The sequence below is a fragment of the Elephas maximus genome, chromosome 20 (genome assembly GCF_024166365.1).
Source record: "Elephas maximus indicus isolate mEleMax1 chromosome 20, mEleMax1 primary haplotype, whole genome shotgun sequence".
NCBI classification, from domain to species: domain Eukaryota; kingdom Metazoa; phylum Chordata; class Mammalia; order Proboscidea; family Elephantidae; genus Elephas; species Elephas maximus.
In genome coordinates this window covers 26,204,652-26,219,849 of record NC_064838.1, presented here as the reverse complement: position 1 = coordinate 26,219,849, position 15,198 = coordinate 26,204,652, and the positions used below count along the sequence as shown (strand labels likewise).

The 15,198-nt window shown below is 37.4% G+C and overlaps 1 protein-coding gene across 2 annotated transcripts in view; it reads right to left on the bottom strand.

Moving 5' to 3' along the window:
* CNTN4 (contactin 4) overlaps nucleotides 1-15,198 on the bottom strand; it is a 1,107,632-nt gene that overhangs the window by 876,749 nt on the left and 215,685 nt on the right. The window lies entirely within an intron of this gene.

Here is a 15,198-nt window from a genome sequence, read left to right as displayed (position 1 = left end):
ATGTCAACTCTACCCAAAGCGATCTACAGATGCAATGCAGTCCCGATCCAAATTCCAATGACATTTTCTAATGAGATGGAGAAACAAATCACCAATTTCATTTGGACAGGGAAGAGGCCCCGGAGTTGAAGCATCATTGAAGAAGAAGAACAAAGTGGGAAGCCTCACACTACCTGATTTTAGAATCTATTATACTGCCACAGTAGTCAAAACAGCCTAGTACTGGTATAACAACAGATACACAGACCAATGAAATAGAACTGAGAATTCAGACATAAATTCATCCACCTATCAGCAGCTGATATTTGACAAAGGCCCAAAGTCTGTTAACTGCAGAAAAGACAGTCTCTTTAACAAATGATGCTGTCATAACTGGATATCCATCTACAAAAAACTGAAACAAGACCCATAGCTCACACCATGCACAAAAACTAACTTAAAAGAAATCAAAGAACTAAATATAAAATCTAAAACAATAAAGATCATGGAAGAAAAAAATAGGGAAAATGCTAGAAGCCCTAATACATGGTATAAACAGAATAGAAGACAATACAACAATGCACAAACACCAGAAGAAAAACTAGATAACTGGGAGCTCCTAAAAATCAAACTCTTACGCTCATCTGAAGATTTCATCAAGAGAGTAAAAAGACAACCTAAAGACTGGGAAAAAACTTTTTGGCTATGACATATCCGATCAGGGCCTAATTGTTAAAATCTACAAGATACTACAAAACCTCAACAACAAAAAGACAAATGACCCAATTAAAAAATGGGCAAAGAATATGAACAGGCACTTCATCAAAGAAAACATTCAGGTGGCTAACATATTAGGAAATGTTCACAACCATTAGCTGTTAGAGAATTGCAAAACAAAACTACAATGAGATACCATCTCACCCCAACAAGGCTAGCATTAATCCAAAAACCACGAAATAATAAATGTTAGAGAGCTTTTGGAGAGACTGGAACACTTATACACTGCTGGTGGGAATGTAAAATGGTACAACCACTTTGCAAATTGATTTGGCACTTCCTTAAAAAGCTAGAAATAGAACTCCCATATGATCCAAAATCCTGCTCCTTGGAATATATCCTAGAGAAATAAGAGCCCTCAAGTGAACAGATAAATGCACACCCATGATCACTGCAACACTGTTCACAATAGCAAAAAGATGGAAACAACCTAGGTGCCCACCAACAGATGAATGGATAAACAAATTATGGTATACTCACACAGTGGAATACTATACAACGACAAAGGACAATGATGAATCAGCAAAACATCTTATAACGTATGAATCTGGAAGGCATTATGCTGAGTGAAATTAGTCAGTCACAAAAGGACAAATAGCGTATAAGACCACTATTATAAGAACTCAGGAAAAGGTCTGAACACAGAAGAAAGCATTTTTTGATGGTTATGAGGGTGGGGAGGGGTATTCACTAGCTAGATAGTAAACAAGAATTATTTAAGTGACGGGAAGGACAACACACGATATAGGGGAAGTCAGCACAAATGGACTAAACCAAAAGCTAAGAAGTTTCCTGAATACAACCAAACACTCTGAGGGACACAGTAGCAAGGGCAGGGGTCTGGGGACCATGGTTTCAGAGGAGATCTAGGTCAACTGGCATAACAAAGTCTATTAAGACAATATTCTGCATCTCACTTCGGTGAGTGTCATCTGGGATCTTAAAAGCTAGTAAGTGGTCATCTAAGGTGCATCAATTGGTCCCCACCCACCTGGAACAAAGGAAAATGAAGAACACCAAAGACACAAGGAAAATGTGAGCCCGAGAAACAAAAATGTCCACATAAACCAGAGACTCCCTCAGCATGGGACCAGAAGAACTAGATGGTGCCTGGCTACCACCAAGACTGCCCTGACAGGGAACACAACAGAGAGTCTCTGCTGGAGCAGGAAAAAAGTAGGGTATAGAACTCAAATTCTAGTAACAAGACCAGGCTTAATTGTCTGACTGAGACTGGAGGAACCACAGAAGACATTCCCCCTGGACTCTCTGTTATCCCAGAACTAAAACCATTCCCAAAGCCAACTCTTCAGGCGAAGGTTAGACTGGACTATAAGACAGAAAATGATACTCCTGAAGAGTGTGCTTCTTAGTTCAAGTAGATACATGAGATTAAATGGGCAGCTCCTGTCCGGAGGCAAGATGAGAGGGCAGAAAGGGACAGGAGCTGGTTGAATGGGCATGGGAAATACGGGGTGGAAAGGAGGAGTGTGCTGACATATGACAGGGACAGCAACTAGGGTCACATAATGTGTGTATAACTTTTTGTATGAGAAACTAACTTGAGCTGTAAGCTTTCACTTAAAGCACCATAAAAAAAGATCACCTCCCTGTACATCTCCATCAGAGCTCTTGGATAACCAGGTGCACTGACAGTGAGCAGTAATATTTTGATAGGAATCTTTTTTTTTTTTTTTTAGAGCACTAGGACTCAACAGTGGGCTTAAAATACTCAGTAAGTCATGGTGTAAACAGATATGCTCTCATCCAGGATTTGTTGTTCCTTTTATATAGCAAAATCAGAGTAGATTTAGCTTCTTTCTTAAGGGCCCTAGAATTTTTGGAATGGTAAATGAGCACTGGCTTCAACTTAATGTCACCAGCTGTATTAGCCCCTAAGAAGTGAGTCGGCCTGTCCTTTGAAGCCAGGCATTGACTTCTCCTCTGTAGCTATGGAAGTCCTAGATGGCATCTTCTACCAATAGGAGGCTATTTCGTCTACAGTGAAAATCGGCTGTTTAGCGTAGCAATCTTCATCAATTATCTTAGCTGGATCTTCTGAATAACTTGTTGCAACTTGTACATCAGCACTGGCTGCTTCGCTTTGTATTTTATGGTACAGAGGTGGCTTCTTTCCTTAAACCCCATGAACCAACCGATGCTAACTTCAAATTTTTCTTCTGTAGCTTCATTACCTCTCTCAGTCTTCAGAGAATTGAGGAGAGCTAGGGTCTTGCTCTGGATTCAACTCAAAAACTCAAATTCACTGCTGTCGAGTCAATTCTGACTCATAGCAACCCTACAGGAAAGGGTAGAACTGCCCCATAGAGTTTCCAAGGAGCACCTGGCAGATTTGAACTGCTGACTTCTTGGTTAGCAGCCATAGCACTTAACCACTACGCCACCAGGGTTTCCTGCTCTGGATTGGGCTTTGGCTTAAGGGAATGTTGTGGCTGGTTTGATCTTCTACCCAGACCACTAGAACTTTATCCACAGCAGCAATAAGGCTGTTTTCGCTTCCTTATCATTTGTGTATTCAGAGGAGTAGCACTTTTAATTTTATTTCAAGAACTTTTCCTTTGCATTCACAACTTGGGTACTTGTTTGGCGCAAGAGGCCTAGCTTTCAGCCTTTCTTGGCTTTTGACATGTCTTTCTTGCTAAGCTTAATCATTTCCAGCTTTTGATTTAAAGTGAGAGACGTATGACTGTTCCATTCACTTGAACACTTAAGAGGCCACTGTATGGTTATTAATTAGCCTAATTTCAATATTGTCATTTCTCAGGGAATAAGGTGGCCCGTGGAGAGGGAAAGAGACAAGGGAATGGCTGGTCGGTGCAGCAGTCAGAACACACACAACATTTATTAAGTTTGCCATCTTATATGGGCACAGTTGATGGCACCCCAAAACAATTACAATAGTAACCTCAAAGATCACTAGTTACAGGTCATCATAACACATACAATAATAGGGAAAAAGTTTGAAATATTGCAGGAACTATGAAAATGTGACACAGAGACATGAAATGAGCAAGTGCTGTTGGAAAAATAGTGTCAAAAGACTCGCTTGACGCCAGATTGCCACAAACCTTCTATTTGTAAAAAACATAGCATCTGCATAGCACATAAAGCAAAGCGCAATAAAGTGATGTCTGTAATTTGTGGAAGAGGAAGGATTATTGAAGAGGAATCAAAGATTTGGAAACTAGGACAATGGTTTAGGAGTAAAGAGAATTTCAATCTGGTAAAATGCATTACATAGAAATTCAACACTAAGTTGGTGCAAAATATTAAGCAAATAAATATATGAAAAAATCATGACCAACCAAGAAAAAAATTAGACAAAATAATTGTTAGAGACTTGCCTGAAGCAAATATATTGTTAAAAAATCAGTTAATCCCCCGTTAGAAGCAGCTGATCTTCTCAGCAGGTAAATATGTGTCTCCCTTCTTTGAAAAGAGCGTATTCCCTAATAAGTACTAAAGCTGTGTACTGCCATGCTGGGCTGTTAACAACCCAAGTTGGAGTAGAACCAACAATTTCTAATACCTATAGCTGTGGGATAAGGAGTCTGGTGGTACAGCGGTTAAGATCTTGGCTACTGACCAAAAGGTTGGTAGTTCAAACCCACCAGACGCTCCACGGTAGAAAGATGTCGTAGTCTGCCTCCGTAAGGATTTACAGCCTTCAAAACCCTATGGGGCAGTTCTACTCTGTTCTGTAGGGTTGTTATGAGTCAGAATCAACTTGAGGGTAGTGGGTATAGTTTTTTTGGTTTTAAAACTTTGAGATATTCCTGGACCTTCTGTCCCACACACACAGCATATTTAACTGTCAAATCTGCAAACTGGCAGCTATGTGTATAAAATGAATACAAAAGTCATCGCAGCACTGAGGAAACAGTCCTATAAATTAATACTGTCCACCAAAACAAAACCAAACTTGTTGCCACTGAGCCGATTCTGACTCATGGTGACACTTTATGACAGAGTAGAACTACCCCATAGGGCAGTTCTTATTAGCATGTTATTTTTGGCTCCCTGTGGCACGTATTGGGGCCTTGGTGGAACAGTGATTAAGAGCTCAGGTGCTAACCAAAAGGTTGGGAGTTTGCATCCACCAGCCACTCCTTGGAAACCCTACAGCTACTAACCAAAAGGTCGACAATTTGAATCCACCAGCCACTCCTTGGAAACCCTACAGGGCAATTCTACTCTGTCCTATAGGTTCACTATGAGTGGGAATCAACTCGATGGCAATGGGTAGTAGGTAGTAGTAGTAAATACTTAATAGCACCATATGGCTTAGTATTGGACCTAACAACTAGGCACCATAGCTTAGCCAGATCAAGACATAAAATCAACCATCACAAACAGCCAATAGGGGCCAATCTTAATTCTAAAAAGATTAGGAGATAGAGACTAATAAGCTATGAGTTGGAATCAACTTGAGGGTGATGGGGTCCCTGGTGGGTTTCCATGATCACGTGATTAAATCAATTGGCCTTATTAAGTAAAGCAATTTACCTTCCATAATGTGGGTGGGCCTCATCTGATAAGCTGAAGGCCTTATGAGCAAAAGGGGAGGTTTCTTGAGGGAGTATTCTACCTCTAGAGTATAAATAGAAATCGTGCCAAAATTCTTCCCACTCCACCCCCTACAGATTTTGGGATACAAGACTGATGGATTTTCCAATCTGTCACCTGACCTACAGATTTTGGACTTATCAGCACCCACAATTGTGTGAATCAATTTCTCAAACATCAGTTAAGCAATCAGTCTCCCTCTCTTTCTCACTCTCTCGTGTATATACACACACACACAAACAAACCCAATGTCTTTGAGTTGATTCTGACTCATAAAGACCCTATAGGACAGAGTAGAACTATCCCATAGGGTTTCCAAGGCTGTAATCTTTATGGAAGCAGACTGCCACATCTTTCTCCCAAGAAGCGGCTGGTGGGTTCAAACTGGTGACCTTTGGGTTAGCAGCCAAGCTCTTAACCACTGTACCACCCGGCCTCCTTCATATATATGTATGCATTTCTTCAAATATACATATTTCTGTCTATCTAGAGAACCCTAAAACATTGTATAGGAGTAAATAAATAACTAATAATTGTCCCCATTTGTCAACTAACCATTTTATAAGATTTTCAATGTTTTTGAAAGATAAAATCTTATAAGATTATCACATACAAAGGCAATGGTTTTAACACACATACCACAGATCACCACAGAAAAAGTTCATTCTGTTTACTCACTGGAAATATGTACTGTAGCTTCTTACTGGCAATATGTAGAATTGTCTGACACACCATTTGTTGGGTCAGATTACATGATATGATAAAGCTAACTCTTCCCCTTCATTATTTTCCTAATTATCAAGGCCAACAGTGTTTTGTCTAAATTATCTTGTGAACTCAAGTGAGAAGATGTTAAATGTCTTGCTCATAAGTGAGAGACCACCCCTTTCCTCCCTATGGTCCATCTTTAATCATAATCAATGCCAAAGATCATGTAAAATTCAAGATACATACTAATAGAATATGGCTCTAAACAGGTATGTAAATGATGTAGATTAATAATCCAACCAATATTTTCCAATGAGCTTTTTATAATGTGCAATTAATTAAATTATTTACATATATTAATATACTTTAGTAACAGAGAAAATTGAGCATCATAATTAAGTTACATAATTATTGCATAAGCCACAAAAAGAATGATTTAATTTGATGTTAATGATGAAATTAATAGGTATATAATGCATAAATCTGAACTTTTAAGGAAAATATAAGTGAAATGTTCCACTTACATACCCATCGCCATCGAGTTGATTCCAACTCATAGTGACCCTATAGGACAGAGTAGAACTGCCCCATAGGGTTTCCAAAGAGTGGCTGGTGGATTTGAAGTACCAACCTTTTGGTTAGCAGCCTGTGCTCTTAATCACATGCCCCCCAACTTCCTATTCCACTGTAACAAGCAGGTAATATCAACAAATGATCCTTCCTTGGTACTAGTATCTTGAACAGCCCATCAAAAGATAAATGGCCTGAGTATCATTTTGCATCTCACCTCCTAATATGTAATATAAAATTATATAAAATATGAATAAACTTGCCATATCTAATTTCTTAAAAAAAGGAAAGAAAAATTCAAAGGTGATAATCTGTTGTGTTGTACAATACGCTTTTTACACATGATTCCAAGGATGCAATCTGCTCTGAAAATACTCTTATTGCAATTCAGGTAGTGTGACTCCACAGACATCTTAAACTAAGGACTCGGCTGAAGGACACTGAGAGGTCAGTTAGAGGGACAGGCCATGTGCTCCTATATAGGCTTGCTTGCCTGTGTTACAGTTCTCTAAGAATTCTAGGCTGAATCAGAGGTGTCCTTAGCATTAAGGAACTTGGAGCTGTCCTTCAATGATGGTGCTGAAAGGGTCAGCTGAGCTGTCCAGGTTGCCAGTTACAAGACACTCCTGTGGTTATAGGAGCCAGTCCTAAGTAATGGTAGAGAGCTAGTAGAGTTCCATGGTTAAAAAGCATGGATTTAATGTCCATTAGCTAATGAATGGATAAATAAAATGTACTATATTTTTTGGGATATTCATACAATGGAATATTTTTCTGCAATTTTATATACATATATATGTACATAGTACTGACATATGCTACAAGTGACCCTTGAAAACATTACAGAAAGTGAAAAGAGCCAGTCATAAGAGACCACATATTGCATGATTATATTTATATGAAATGTCCAGAATTGGCAAGCCTACAGAGATCAAAAGCAGATTACTGGTTGCCTAGGGTTGGGGGCCACCTGTCTGCTAACTTGTCATACTGTGGTAGCTTGTTGCTGTGATGCTAGAAGCTATGCCACCAGTACTTCAAATACTAGCAGTGTCACCCATGACGGGAAGATTTCTCAGCAGAGCTTCCAGAGTAAGACAGGGTAGGAAGAAGGGCCTGTTGATCTACTTCCAAAAATTGGCCAATGAAAACTTCATGGATCACAAAAGACACTGTCCTACTTGCCTGCTTTGGACATGTCATCAGGAAGGATCAATTGTTAGAGAAGGACATCTTGTTTAGTAAATTAGAGGGCCAGTGAGAGTGAGGGGGACTCTTATGAGATGAATTGGCATGCAGCTGCAACAATGAACTCAAACATGCCATGGTAAGGATGGCACAGTACCAGGAAACATTTCATTCTGTTGTACACAGGGTCGCCGTGAGTTGGAGGTGGTGACTCAACAGCAGTTATCTATCTACCTACCTATCTAGGGGCAGGGGGTGGGTGATGAATGAGGGGAAAGAGCAAAGGCCGTTAACGGATACAGGATCATTTTCTGGCCAGGGGAATGGAAATGTTCTAAAATTGGTTTTGATGATCAACTAGTTTAATTATCACTCAGTCTGTGAATATACAAAAAACATTACATGTACACTTTAAATAGGTGAGCTGTGTGGTGTTGAATTATATTTCTATAAAGTAGTTTTCTTGTTGTTGTTTTGTTTTGTAACAAAACAAATCCATGTAAGAGCATGGATTTATTTATACCATGGCTGTAGAATTTAATATTACCTAACTTTTCCTCTAAGCCTCAAAACATTATCTGAAAAGAAGAATGATAAAGGTACCTACACTTTATAGTACTAAAGACTAAATATTCCTTACACAAGTAAAGTGCTTCTGACAATGCCTCACACAACGTAAGGAGCTCGACAAATATGAGCTGTCATTACAACAAACAAAAGCAGCTTCTTCTAGGGTGACCTCTGAAAGCTAATGGCTGTCATTACAGGTAACATACTGTGTCAACAAAAGGACATTTCATTGCTCTTTCATTCACATGTTTATTCTCAAATGTTTAACATAACACATGCTGTGTGCTTGGTATTGCTGGGTACAAATAAAGCTTCAGATGGATTAATAAGCTGATTGATAAGACATCCCAAAATTTCATTAGACACCCCTCCTTATGGAACAAAATGAACAATAGCTCCTTAGCATCTTGGCTAGGCAGAAATAGCGGGCTCTTGTTTTTTATGTACCTCCAATGAGAAAATGGATGGGGGTAGAGAAACCCTAGTTAGAGGCTGAAGTTAATTACAAGGATCTGGCTTTCAGATTTCCAGCAGGGAGAATTTATCTGAGAAAATAAGATTGCATTCCCAAAATAAGTACTGTAAGGACTTTGCTTAATATACACAATTCAGCTCAAAATTGTAAGACTCCCCCCTACAAGGTATTTTATTAATTTATGTTTAATTAAACAAGCAACTTAGATCCAAACAATTCAAAGTCTTATAAAGTAAAAGTTAATAGCCCTTTCCTTCATCCAGCCCTTTGGAAACCGTGGTGGCAGTGCTATGGCTGCTAATCACCAGGTGGTCCTTGGAAACTCTGTGGGGCAGTTCTACCCTGTCCTGTAGGGTCACTATGAGTTGCAATCGACTCAACAGCAAGGGGATTTTTTTGGTTTCAACCAGCCGTTCACATAACATTGCATTCACAAGGGAAAAGAATGAGTTCGGTTCCAATTTTGGTAGAATAAATGTATATGAACTTGAACAATTAAGAACTAGTCACTCCAAATACATCCCTCACTTCAATTTCAGAATATGTGCTTGATGTTATTTGTGATTTCTGTCAAGTAGATTGCTAATTTTTGAAAATTAGAAAATTTAAAATTTATGACCATATTGCTTAGAGTCTGTGTTTGGTTGTTTGTTGCTATCGTTGTTGTCATTGTTATTGTTGTTTTAAACACAGGCCAGGACAGTCTGAAACATAAGACTGGTGGCTTAAGGTAACATTCAATGGAAGTGCTTTTAGATGCAAAAAATGGATTCCAGTCTGAGGTCTGATATAAGCACTCCATGAGAGCGTGCATCTGAGTCTGCCAAACTCAGACTTCACGCTGGTGCTCCATGACTGTATCATTCCCTGAATTACTTGCCTTCTTTTGCCGAGATTATGATTTCTGCTCAAGGCTGATGATCAAATTTCTTACAAATCAAAAGGAATAAAACATAAGGTGAAGCTGTTAAAAACCAGCTATCAACAAAAAGGTCAAGGCCTCCAGCAATGGAAAAAAAAAATTATTCCCTGATCTGAGAACAAATTTATTCTTGATATAGACCAGAACCATTTACAGCCACAACAAAATTTTTTTTTACTAGTAGTAGAGCATATTACGAGCTTTCTTAATTCAATTTTCTCTGGCATTTATTGTGTTTAATAAAATACCTAAATGTCAACCAGATTTTTTAAATGTATTTATAGCTTAATAAATGGCTAAAACAAATTGTGAACAGATATAATAATATCTAAATTGATATGTATTTTTGTTTTCCTCCCCATCACAGAAGTAATTAGTGTTTGCCTACAAACTTATTTTATTCTACAGTAGTGGGTACTAAAAATGCCTCTGTATGCTTTGGAGATTTTACCATTACTATCACACAGTTAATGTTCAATATCCAAACATTTGGTGGATTTATATGTTTCAATTTGCAATGAATTCAATGAAGGGTCAAGGACATATCAAGGATGACTTAGTACAAATCCGGATTTGAGGAATAATACTAACAATAATTTGAAAATGATTATCTACTAAGTTGTTACTTCTGCAGGTCAACCAAGCTCCTATTTGAAAGCCACCAAATGGGCAAACCTTCATGCTATTTTCCAGGTCTCTCTGATAAAAGATTTTATTAAAAATAAAAACGGTCCACTGACTAAATATACTCAGATCCCTTTCATGGGCTAAATGGAAAGAGCAAGGAGTCACAAACAAATCACTATTTGGGCTCAAAATAAACATCCTCCTGTGGCTACAATTTTCTAGGCCTCTGGCTTTAGGGGAGAAGTGTTAGAAGAAAAAGCAAACTTTTCCAAACAATTCTGCCATTTATTTCTAGACTTTACGCAAAAAAATTGGCCCTGTACTTCCAGAACCTTATGCAAACATGTTTATTAAGTTCAAACTATTGAAAACAGATTTTTAAAATGTAAGACATTAAAGAATGTTTTCTATAAAATGAACTACATCATAAGAAAAGTGATCCAATACACTTTGTCTAAAATTGTAGTTCAAAATTATTTACTGATATAAAACAGCCACGTTCTTGTTTATAGGGCTTATGAATAATCGATCACAATTAAGCCTACCACAATTCAATAATTACAACTCAATTTTGGAAACTGCTTTGTCATCTTTCTCTGAACAGTCCCATCTAGACCATAAGTGGTTACAGATGTGTACTCTTTCTAGTTTATTTCAAGTAATCGGTAACAGAATACCACATAAAGTATGACCCTGATAAGCAATTAGACCAATGTAAAAGTAAAATAAGTACATGTCGTTTTTTTACAAAATAAGTACATGGTAACTGTGATAAATTTTTAAATTTAAATAAAATTTACAAACACAGTAACAAATTCAAGTCTTAGAAAACTGTATTAAAAGAATAAAATCTCCCTTAAACAAAATGTTCACGCAATCTAATTTCAGCAGAACATGACAAAGCTTAAAAAGCAAAAAAAGCCGTATCAATGACTATCAAGTAAATAACTTAAAAATTACAAATTTTATGAAATGCTCTGATGTCAGCATATATTAACACCACTTTCTATGCTATTCTCTAAATTAATATATCTTTACGTTAATTATTAATTTCAACCCTGAAAGAAATGCATTATTTAAACTTCAGGTTATGGCATGAAAATACTATGCTGTGTTTAAGGAAAGTTATCAACAACATGAGTTTAGCTTTCATTAGTCTTTAGTAAAAGAAGAAATTAATTTAACAAGAACATTCCCCAGATATTACAAGTCTTGTCCAATAACCCATTTTATCATAATGTTTTGTTTTGCTTTTTCACCCTTTTATTTGTTTATCTTCTCATTTCTTTAAATTCATGGGCAATATTTTAATGCTGGATCCATTCTCTCACTATAAGTTTGTTCCATAACTGAACAAAGAACACTGCCTTTCCTGTCCACTTTCAGTCTCGTTTGACATTAGCCTTGTTACTAGCCATTGCAGAAGTCAGAATTTTGCTTTTAAGCTCCACCACCTCTAACAACATTTAAGTCACCTGTTAAAAACCACCTCTGACCATTGAGGAAGAATGAAAACGGTAATAGAAGTGACACTAACAGAAGTGGGAAGTGACTCTGAACAACTGGCTAAAAGAAAGAGCACGATATTATGAAAATATTATGGGCAGGAGAGACCTTAATGACTAATTTTTTATTTTTTTTAATACTCACACAGAGCTTTACATACTGTAAAGCTTCCTCTTTTGTATGCATTCATTTACTCTTCATAATAAATACCACAGTCATTCAGGTAATAAATTAATTTTGCAATCAGATTGCAATGAGATCATATTCATTCCATTTTAGAAAAAGCCCTAGTATTTAATACAAAAACACATTCCATGTAATTAAATGGAACCTATAGAATATACATTTCAAACACAATACTCTTTTTTAATTAGTCTAAATTTAGCTCATGATTTTCCCTCCACAGAACTGGCAGGCTACTAACTTTTTAATGTAAATATCAGTCAAAGGATTTAAAATTCATTCTCCATTAAGTTTTATAACAGAGAGGGGAGGGAGTGAGAGAAGGAATGCCGGAGAGAGTGAGTGAGAAAACAAATTTTAAAATTCCCATTAGTTCCAAGGGCATTTTGGTTCATACAGAAAGCAATTAGGAAACTATTTTCTCAAATACAGGGGTAATTAGATAATTAGTCGAGTTGAGCAATAGATGAGGTATTGCATGTTAAAAAAAATTAATACACTAATTCTGGCTGAGTAATTATAACTACAGGGACAAAAGCCAGAGATTTGAAAATAAGCCTGTTAAATACCAAGAAAAAGGCTGAAGTTAGATTTTAACTTGACTGACAAAGACAGCATTGTCGGAGAAAGTTAAAATTACACATGGTAACTATTTTAAAATATAAAATGGGATATATATTTAAAGGTGATTTATTACTAGTTACATTCTCATGTAAGGATCAACTAAATGCATTCCTTTATGCATTTAATTGTTTACTCAACCAAAATGTATTTAGTGTTTACTTCGTGCCAAGCGGGGCCCTGGTAGCACTGGTGGTTAAGATCTTGGCTACTAACCAAAAGGTCAGCAGTTCAAATCTACCAGCAGCTCCTTGGAAACCCCATGGGACAGTTCTACTCTGTCCTATAGGGTCGGTGGCAACAGGTTGTTGTTGTTTTTGGTTTTTGTGCCAACCAGTGTGCTGCTAAGTACACATCCTCAACACAAGTCAAGAATCCCTGATCTTAGGAAGCACAGGCTCATGCGTTGTTAGGTGCCATCAATTCAATTCTGTCACTCTACACCTCATGTGACACGGGAGAATTGCTCCCAGACAGAGTAGATCTTTACAGAAGTAGATTACCAGATCTTTCTCCCTCGTAGCTGCTGGGTGGATTTGAACTGACAACCTTCCCATTCTATAAATTAATGTATAAAAAAACCCATTGCTGTCAAGTTGATTCCAACTTATAGGGACCCTACAGGACAGAGTAGAACTGCCCCATAGAGTTTCCAAGGAGCACCTGGTAGATTCAAACCGCCAACCTTTTGATTAGGAGATGTAGCTCCTAAGCACTATACCACCAGGGCTTCCAAATCCATGCATAGGTAGAAAGTAAAAATAACAGTAAAATTATACAATATTTTATGTAGTTGAAAATGCCTTGGGGAATAACTACCAAACACCTAAAAAGAAAAAGAAAAACGCATTGCCTTTGAGTCGATTCTGACTCATGGCAACCCCACATGTGTAGAGTAGAACTGTGCTCCATAGGGTTTTCAAGGCTGTGACCATTCTGGAAGAAGATCACCAAGCTTTTCTTCCAAGGCACCTCTGGGTGGGTTTGAACTGCCAGCCTTTTGGTTAGGAGTTGGGTGCTTAACCTAGGGTTAAATTGAATACAGGTGCAAGGAAGCTGCAATTTAAACTAGGCGGGTCAGGGTAGGCAGCACTTACAGGACAGCAGATGGCATTTGATTTGTACCTTCTATCTTTTACCGCATTGCTTTTTTAAACAGGAGCATGATCTCTTAACAGAATGTTCAAAGTATTCTGCAACTTTAAAGTAATTGGTAAACAATCAAAATATTCAACATCATCTGGCAATACTCTACAATACAATTTATATAGACGATTGAATTTTCTTCTGAAGGACATTTAAAAATGAAACTAAAAACTAAATTGTCCAACATTCTTTGTTAGATATAAATTAAAAGCAGTCTTTCTATTCTAGTTGCTGCAAAAAACATAAATTGTTGATACAGCACACTAAATCTAGAAAAAAATAAACTCACTAATAAACTGAATGAACCAACATTAAAGCTGACATTTAAAAGTAATCTTAAACTGAACTTGTATTATGACATATATCCGCACTTTGACAACACGATACTTAGGTGGTGAGAATTACTATAAAAATTCCCTAATCCCCCAACACATTCAAGATAAAGATAATGCCTACAATCAAAGTCTTGATGAATGACTTTTTTTATTTTACCATTCCTCTATCCAAACGTCTTCAATCTCACTCAGTTCTGTTTGGGGGGTGGGGGGGAACGGAAGCAACATGATTTAAAATAAACTCAAAAACTTTCAGAATACTAAAGTGCAGATCTTCCAAGAAAATCTAAAAGGTTAGTTTTTCCCTAAAGTCCAATTTTCTAGTTCATTGGAATTATACTTTTTAAGGACAAAAGATGATAAACTAAACAAATGCCCTTCTGCATACAATACTTGCCACCTGCAATATCTGTACACCATTTTACTTTTCTCCTGCACTTTTGTCCTATAAAACCTACTGTTGCCATTTCTATTTAACTAAACTTTTTCATGGTAAGTTGGCAGCATTTATATTTATGCTCCCTGAGACAAATCACTCTTCCCAGGCAGAACCATTTAAGCATGGTCTCCTCCTTTTGGTCTTCAAATATTTAACAGTTTTAAATGATGGTAAATCACAGTAGTGTCAGCAATTTTTCTGACAAACTTTAATGCTCTCTAATAACTTCCAATGAAAGAATTAGGGACAGCCTATTCTTAACAAGCACTTGAATAATGTTTTCAGTAAGGAAAACCTCCCAAGTTGTGGTAAGAAAAAAAATCACGATTGCTCACCCCTCTGTTTGCAATGCGACTTTGTTGTTCTTTACAAGAGGTAGAGTCAATTTCTCTAGCCCTTGCATATGGACTGGCCTTATGACTTGCTTTAGGCAAAAAAAACATGGCAGAAGCAACACCACACTAGTTCCATGACAGGGCCTAAGAGGCCTTGCTTTGTCTCTCTCCTGGGTCCTGTCTAGCCAATTTGTAAAAAGGCCTGGGGGTAGCTGCATGGGTGATGAGAG